Genomic DNA, 8639 nt, shown 5'->3' with positions numbered 1-8639 from the left:
TCACTTATGAACGCGTGCCTGACAAACACTTCCGTTCTACATGAAAACAAGCTTGAATGCATATCTCTTAGCCTTCTGGTTCACGACGCATGGTTGTCTCTCCTGACAACAGAGCCCTCCATTCAGTGAGATCAGAGTATTCGTGGTATAAGCTAGAGTCAATTGGCAGCATTCTTGAGATCTAGAAAGTCTAAACCATGTTTGTGGTATTCCGAGTAGGATCTGGGATGGGATGACTATGACGAGCTTCAAACTCGCGAGTGTTGGGCATAGTAACAGACTAAAAGGATCAATGGATCCTATTCCAACATGAGTGAGAACTGACAGATGATTAGCCGTGCGGTGACAGCGCATTTGGACCATTTTCACTGAGAGGACGGACGGTAGCCATTGACAACGGTGATCCCCCAACATACAGCTTGCCATAGAAAGGAGTATGAATGGTTGAATGAAGGCAGTAGGAAAGCAGAGATTCAGAAGGAGCAAAGCATCTCCATACGCTTATCTGAAATTCTCACCAATGAATTACATAAGTATCTCTATCTTATTTTATATTTTATTTATATTTTAATCACCAAAATTTCATAACCATTTGAATCCGCCTGACTGAGATTTACAAGGATGACCATAGCTTGCTTCAAACCGACAATCTCCATGGGATCGACCCTTACTCACGTAAGGTTTATTACTTGGACGACCCAGTGCACTTGCTGATTAGTTGTGCGAAGTTGTGAAAAGGAGTTGAGATTACAATCGTGCGTACCAAGTTTTTGGCGCCGTTGCCGGGGATTGTTCGAGTTTGGACAACTGACGGTTCATCTTGTTGCTCAAATTAGGTAATTTTATTTTATTTTTAAGCTTTTTATTTTTGAAAAATTTTCAAAAAAAATATATAAAATAAATAAATTATTCTATGTCTTCAGAATTCTTAAGAATGAATTCTAGAGTTTCATGATGAATTGTTGAAGTCTGGCTGGCTGTGAAGCCATGTCTAATCTTTTGGACCGAGGTTTCAACCTATCATCACAAGAGCTTGTTGATTTCTATCAATCTTGCTGTTGAATGTAATGATCTGCTAAAGCTTGGCTGGCCATTGGCCATGTCTAGTGTTTTGGACCGAAGCTTTCACTGAAAGCTTGGCTGGCTAGTAAACCATGTCTAATTCCTGGACCGGAGCTTTAGACTAACATTGCATGATTCCTGAAATTCTTATTAAAAATTTTGAAATCTTTATTTTTTTTTCCAAAATAATTTTCGAAAAATCCAAAAAAAATTAATAAAATCATGAAAATAAAAAATAATTTGATGTTTCTTATTTGAGTCTAGTGTCAATTTTTAAGTTTGGTGTCAATTTCATCTTTTTAATTTCCTAAAAATTTTTGAAAATTCATGCATGTGTCCTTCATAATCTTCAAATTGTTCTTGATGATTTTCTTTGTTTGATCTTTGCATTTTTATGTTTTGTGTCTTTTCTTGTTTTTCATATGTATTTTCAATTTGTTAGTGTCTAAACATTGAAAATTTCTAAGTTTGGTGTCTTGCATGTGTGTCTTTTCTTAAAAATTTGAGCAAACAACTTTGAGCTTAAGCCTCAATTAGTTTCTCTAATGCAATAGAATTGCAAGTTTTATGGACTTCCATTGGAAGATCCCCATCAGTTCTTAGCTGAATTCTTGCAAACCTGTGACACTGTCAAGACCAATGGAGTTGATCCCGAGGTCTACAGGCTTATGCTTTTCCCTTTTACTGTAAGAGACAGAGCTAAAACATGGTTGGATTCACAACCTAAGGAAAGCCTGAACTCTTGGGAAAAGCTGGTCAGTGCTTTCCTGGCCAAGTTTTTTCCACCTCAAAAGATGAGCAAGCTTAGAGTGGAAATCCAAACCTTCAGACAGAAGGAAGGTGAGTCCTTCTATGAAGCTTGGGAAAGATATAAGCAATTGATCAAAAGGTATCCTTCTGACATGCTTCCAGAATGGAGCTAATAAACCACTATTTTATGGTTTATATTGTGTTTAATTGTGTGGTTTTATCATGATCCTTACCCACTTATTCATTAAATTAGCATTAAATTATAATTCCTTCCTGAATTTATATCATGTTTGAAAACTACTTCCTAGAGACTTTAATTATGTATTTTTAATTCTCCTTTATTCCATTCGATGCCATGATCTGTGTGTTGAATGTTTCAGACTTTATAGGGCATGAATGAGTTAGAGATTGGAAAGGAAGCTAGCAAAAATGGAAGGAACACAAGAATTTGAGGGGATAACCAGCGAGAAGTGACGCGGCCGCATGGCTCACGCGGCTGCGTGGATTGGAAAAGCTCAGGCGACGCAGTAGCATGGATGACGCGAACGCGTGGCAAGGAAAAGCACGAATGACGCATCCGCATGGATGACGCGATCGCGTGACATGTGCGATATGCATAATCTGCAGACTTCGCTGGGGGCGATTTTGGACCTTATTTCGACCCAGTTTTCGGCCCGAAACAGCAGACTAGAGCCAGAGAATATGCAGAAACAAAGGATAGCATTCATTCTACACAATTGACAGTTTTAGATCTAGTTTTTCCTCCTCTAGGTTTTAGAATTTTACTTTTGGAATTGATCTAAGCATTGGAACATTGAGAAGAGTTATTTTTCCTCATCAAGACTTCGTCATTCTAGTTCGCTCTCTTAACTTGGTTTTATTCTTCCATGTTCTTTGCTTTGTTCAATTTTGTTATTTGAATATTTTCATGATTATTTCATACAAGGATTATTTCTCTCATTTTAATTTATTTTTCATTCCAATAATCATGTCTTTTTTTAATTCCCTTTCATGTGTTATGGATTTATTATTTGCAATGAGTGAGTAGTTTCCCCACTTGATGGGGAGTTGATTGAAAGGAACTCTTGAGTTGGAAGGATTGAAAGAAAAATCGTAATTGGGTTAACTGTTGGATTGTTATCTAGTCACTAACACCAATCCCTTTGAACTAAGTGGGTTGCAACTCGTGAATAGATCTAGCATTCCAACTTGTTTGACTTTCCTTTACCTAGTAAGGGATAACTAAACAGAACAACCATTAATTATAAATTAATCTTGAAATCATCCCATCAATAATAGAGATTCCAACTAATCAACTCCCAGTTAAGGGTTTTATTCATATTATTTAAATTTCCTCTTTTTAATTTTCCCTCTACTTAACTCAACTTCTTGGAACATCTGATTAATAAAATAGCATACTTTTCTGCAACTCATTGGGAGACGACCTGGGACTTAAACTCCCAGTAATTTTTAATTTAAACTCTCTGTGACATATTTCTAAATTGATAGCCAGATTTTCGGTGAGTTAAGAACTATACTTGCAATGTAATCATTTTAATAATTTTTAATTCACCAACTTCTGCCCCTCATCAATTTTTGGCGCCGTTGCCGGGGAGTTGCAATAGAGTGCTAAAGTTATTAATTAGAATTTATTTATCTGCACTTTATTTTATTTTGCTACTATGAGCTGCATGTTTCTTCCGTCAAATGACGTGTTCACTTCCTGATCCGCGCTTGCTAATATTCGATCCTGAAATTGAAAGGACTATTTCACGAATAAGGCGAGAACAGCTTCGGTTAGTCTGCTCTGAGGGCGGATCTAAAAGTGAACTTGAGGAAGAAACCAGCCCCCGTTCTACTGATTCGGTTGTTTTACGTGCAGAAGACATGGCAGCTAGGAGAGTTACCATCCAGGAGGAAGGAGCCCCTGATTTTACAATGCAACCGTTTCAAGCGCATCATCCAGCGGTAGCTACAGATTTTGAAATAAAGACCGCACTGCTAAATTTGATGCCCAAGTTTCATGGCCTACTTGCTCAAGAGCCTATCAAGCACTTGAGAGATTTCCAGGCAGCCTGTTCTACTGTCAGGCGTGATGGTACTGATGAAACTTCAATTTTGCTGAAAGCTTTCTCGTTTTCTCTTGAGGGAAAAGCAAGAGAGTGGTACTACACTCAACCTCTAGCAAATGTATCCAACTGGGATACACTCAGAAAGGAGTTTTTGGAGAAATTATTTCCATCTGAAGTTACTGATAAACTGAGGAAGGATATTTCCATAATTGTTCAGGATGACAATGAAACTCTCTTTGAATACTGGGAGCGCTTCAATAATCTTCTGAAAGCATGCCCCCACCACAGGATTGACAAGATAGTGTTACTTAGCTATGTCACACAGGGCATGAGGCCCCAAGATAAGACCACATTGGAAAGTGCTAGCAATGGGTCTATGAAGAAGTACAAGACCACTGATGAGGCTTGGCAATTAATCAGTGATTTAGCTGAATCCACTAGGAACCACAGGCAAAAGCAAGGCCGTTCAAAAGCCGTTGCAGAAGTATCCTCTAACAGAGAGACTGCAGCTCTAGCTCAGAGTATATGTGAGATGACCAACTTGCTGAAGCATATGCAATTGAATCAACAACAAGCTCAGCAAGCTCCTCCACCATAGCAAAACCAACAACTGGTCCCGCAAAGAATTTGTGGAATCTGTGCTGATTACAGCCATTACACTGATGAATGCCTGCAGCTCCAACAAGAAGATAACATGGTGGCATCCACTCATAAATTCTATGACTGCCCCAACCAAGGGTACAATCAAAGTGGAAATAATAACCATGGATGGAAGGACAATTCTAACCAGAATTCGAGGGATAACAATAACAGAGGAGGCAGAGATAATCAAGGAAATCAGAGGTGGAATAATAACAACAACAGGCAGCAGAATCAACCTTACAGAGCACCTCACCTGAGGCAAAACCAAGGACCACAGAACAATCAACAGCAGACATCTCAATTTACTCATTCTTTTTTATCTCCTAATGAAGAGCTACTACAATCTTTTGAGCGAAGACAACAGACCATGGAAAATAACATGAATAGTATCAACGCCAGTCTGAATGGTCTCACCTCTACTTTGCAAGCTCTTATGTCACAGATTGGATCAACGCAAAATTCCAGTAACCAACCTTCAAGCTCCACTAGAATCCCCTCTCAACCATTACCCAATCCAAAGGGAGGCATTAATGCCATCACCCTAAGGTCTGGAACCACACTGCAGGAGAGGAATCAGGAGGAACCAAGCCCATCAGAACACACCTCACCTGAAGAGGTAGAAGAAATAGAAGATGTTGAAGAGGAAGAGGACATACAGGACATAGCTGAAGAAGAAATAGCTCAACCACAGGAGGAAGCACCAAAAGGCGCAGACACCACAAAAGACACCACTCCTATTCCATTTCCACAACTTGCAAGGAAGCCCAGGAAGCAGCTGGAACCCGACCCCAAAATGGTAGAAATATTCAAAAAGGTTGAGGTAATTGTTCCTCTTTTTGATGTTATTCAGCAGGTATCTAAATATGCAAAGTTTCTAAAAGACTTATGTATCCATAAAGACAAAATTAATGAATTAGAAACTATTCCTTTAGGTAGTTCTATATCTGCTTTAATGGGAGGATTACCTGAAAAATGTAGTGATCCAGGTCCTTGTATAGTTAGCTGTACTATTGGTGGTGTAGTAATTTATGATTGCATGTGTGATTTAGGAGCATGTGTCAGTATAATGCCTTTGTATATATATGATGTTTTGAGGCTCCCTCCCTTAAAAAGGTCGGCAGCTCGTTTTGTGTTAGCAGATAAAAGCATTATTACAGTGGCTGGAGTTGCTGAAGATATTTTGGTGAACATTAAAGGCCTTATGTTTCCACTAATTTTTATATCTTGGAGATGCCCCATAATGATTCAGATAAGCCATCATCAATCCTACTTGGAAGACCATTCCTGAAGACATCAAAATTCAAATTGGATGCTTTTTCAGGAACATACTCCTTTGAAATAGATGGTCGCATAGTAATCTTCAATCTGAATGGAGTCATTAATAACCCCCAGAAGATCGTTCTATCTTTCAGTGTGATGTCATAGACGAAAGTGTAGCTGAAGTTCACAAGGAAGAATTAGAAGAGAGGCACACTGGACAAGGTCCAAGTGTGGGGACCCTCTTAACTGACAATGAGGGCACTTCGTCATTTTCACAAGCTCCAGATAATCCAGAGCCTGCCCATGATCAAAAGTTAGAATTGAAACCCCTCCCTCCACATCTCAAATATGCTTATCTCGAAGATAAGCAGAAGTTTCCAGTTATCATTTCAAGGGAACTTACTTCTCAACAAGAAGAGAAGTTACTTGATGTGCTGAGAAAGCATAAGAAGGCAATTGGGTGGAGCTTGGCAGACATAGTAGGCATCAACCCTCAAGTATGTGAGCACAGAATATTCTTAGAAGAGGGAGCAAGACCTGTCCGTCAACCCCAAAGAAGATTGAATCCCACCATCTTGGAAGTTGTCAAAAAGGAAGTAACCAGACTATTGGAAGCCGGTATCATATATCCCATTTCAGACAGTGAATGGGTAAGCCCAGTACAAGTGGTGCCCAAGAAGTCTGGGGTCACTACAGTGAAGAATGAGCATGGAGAGCTCATAGCAACTAGAGTTCAGAATGCTTGGAGAGTCTGCATTGATTACAGGCGTCTTAACCAGGCTACCCGTAAGGATCACTACCCACTTCCATTCATTGATCAAATGCTGGATCGCCTGTCAGGTAAATCACATTATTGCTTTTTAGATGGTTACACAGGTTATTTCCAGATCCATATAGCTCCTGAGGATCAGGAAAAGACTACTTTTACATGTCCTTTTGGGACTTATGTTATAAGAGAATGCCCTTTGGCTTGTGCAATGCACCAGCTACTTTCCAAAGGTGCATGATGAGTCTTTTCTCTGATCTTATTGAGGACTGTATGGAAGTTTTTATGAATGATTTTAGCGTTTATGGTGATTCTTTTAGCCTTTGCTTAGATGGATTATCTAGAGTATTAGATAGATGTGTTAATACAAACCTTGTATTAAATTTTGAAAAATGTCACTTTATGGTAAAACAAGGAATTGTGTTAGGACATGTGGTATCTAATAATGGCATTTCTGTAGACCCAGCAAAGGTGAATGTTATCTCTAGTCTACCTTACCCTTCTTCTGTGAGGGAAGTCCGTTCGTTCCTTGGCCATGCAGGTTTTTACAGGAGATTTATTAAGGACTTTAGTAAGGTCGCACTTCCCTTATCTAGATTATTGCAGAAGGATATTGAGTTCGAGTTCAGTAAGGATTGCAAACAAGCGTTTGATAAGCTGAAGACTACTCTGACTCAAGCTCCAATTGTGAGAGGACCAGACTAGAGCCAGCCATTTGAAATCATGTGCGATGCTTCCAACCATGCAGTAGAAGCAGCGCTGGCTCAGCGTGAAGGTAAGGATCCTTTCGTTATTGCTTATGCGTCTAAGACTTTAGACATTGCCCAGTCCAATTATACTACTACTGAGAAAGGCTTCTTGCTATTGTTTTTGCTCTGGATAAATTCCGAGCTTATTTACTTGGTACTAGAGTAGTAGTGTATTTGGACCATGCAGCTTTAAAGTATCTATTAGCTAAAAAGGAATCCAAACCAAGACTCATACGTTGGATACTGCTATTACAAGAATTTGATTTAGAAATAAAGGATAGGAGTGGTAATCAGAATTTAGTGGCAGACTACTTGAGTCGCCTGGAGCATATTAAGGATGATTCTACTCCTATAGATTATAATTTTCCTTTTGATAACTTGCAAGCAGTATCTGAGGTAGTCCCTTGGATGCACCTGTTGCTAATTATTTAGTTAGCCACACATTTCCTCCAAATTTTTCTAAGCATCAAAGAGACAAACTGAAAAGCGAGTCTAAATATTATATATGGGATGACCCATATTTATGGAGATGTGGCGCTGATCAAGTAATTAGATGTTGTGTGCCTCAATCAGAATTCCAGTCCATTTTAGAGGCCTGTCACTCATCTGAGAGTGGAGGACATTTTGGTCCTCAAAGGACAGCTAGAAAGATCTTAGACTGTGGATTCTGGTGGCCTACCCTTTTTAGAGACACTGCTGAGTTCTGTAAATCTTGTCTTCCATGCCAGAAATTTGGTAATATATCCAGGAGGGATGAGATGCCTCAATAAATTATGCTTTTCTGTGAAATTTTTTATGTTTGGGGCATTGACTTCATGGGTCCATTTCCAAATTCTAATGGATATTTTTATATATTGTTAGCTGTGGATTATGTTTCCAAATGGGTGGAAGCAATTTCTACCCGCACTGATGATGCTAACACTGTTGTTTCCTTTGTGAGAAACCATATTATATGTCGTTTCGGATCACCACGAGCAATCGTGAGCGACCAAGGCACCCATTTTTGTAACAGGAGACTAACAGGATTAATGAAGAAGCATGGGATAATTCATAAAGTTGCAACAGCTTACCATCCCCAAGCTAATGGGCAAGCCGAGGTGTCAAACAGAGAAATTAAACGTATCTTGCAAAAGATAGTAAAGCCTCATAGAAAAGACTGGAGCACCAGGCTACAAGATGCACTCTGGGCATACAGAACAGCATACAAGACACCCATTGGGATGAGTCCTTTCCGCTTGGTTTATGGAAAAGCTTGTCATCTCCCAGTTGAAGTAGAACACAGAGCCTTTTGGGCAGTTAAGGAGTGCAACATGGGAATTGAGAAAGCCGGAGCTGAAA

At 39.4% G+C, this 8639-nt stretch overlaps 2 non-coding genes across 2 annotated transcripts; both read right to left on the bottom strand.

Moving 5' to 3' along the window:
- Positions 1 to 1862: 1862 nt before the first annotated feature.
- On the bottom strand, positions 1863 to 1970 carry LOC112773896 (small nucleolar RNA R71). Its single transcript, XR_003188420.1, has one exon. It is a non-coding gene; the product is annotated as a small nucleolar RNA R71 (small nucleolar RNA).
- Positions 1971 to 4068: 2098 nt separating this feature from the next.
- Positions 4069 to 4175, bottom strand: LOC112774678 (small nucleolar RNA R71). Its single transcript, XR_003189149.1, has one exon. It is a non-coding gene; the product is annotated as a small nucleolar RNA R71 (small nucleolar RNA).
- Positions 4176 to 8639: the final 4464 nt, after the last annotated feature.

This window comes from Arachis hypogaea, chromosome 18 (genome assembly GCF_003086295.3).
Source record: "Arachis hypogaea cultivar Tifrunner chromosome 18, arahy.Tifrunner.gnm2.J5K5, whole genome shotgun sequence".
Lineage (NCBI taxonomy): Eukaryota > Viridiplantae > Streptophyta > Magnoliopsida > Fabales > Fabaceae > Arachis > Arachis hypogaea.
This window is presented reverse-complemented; position numbering and strand designations above follow the sequence as displayed.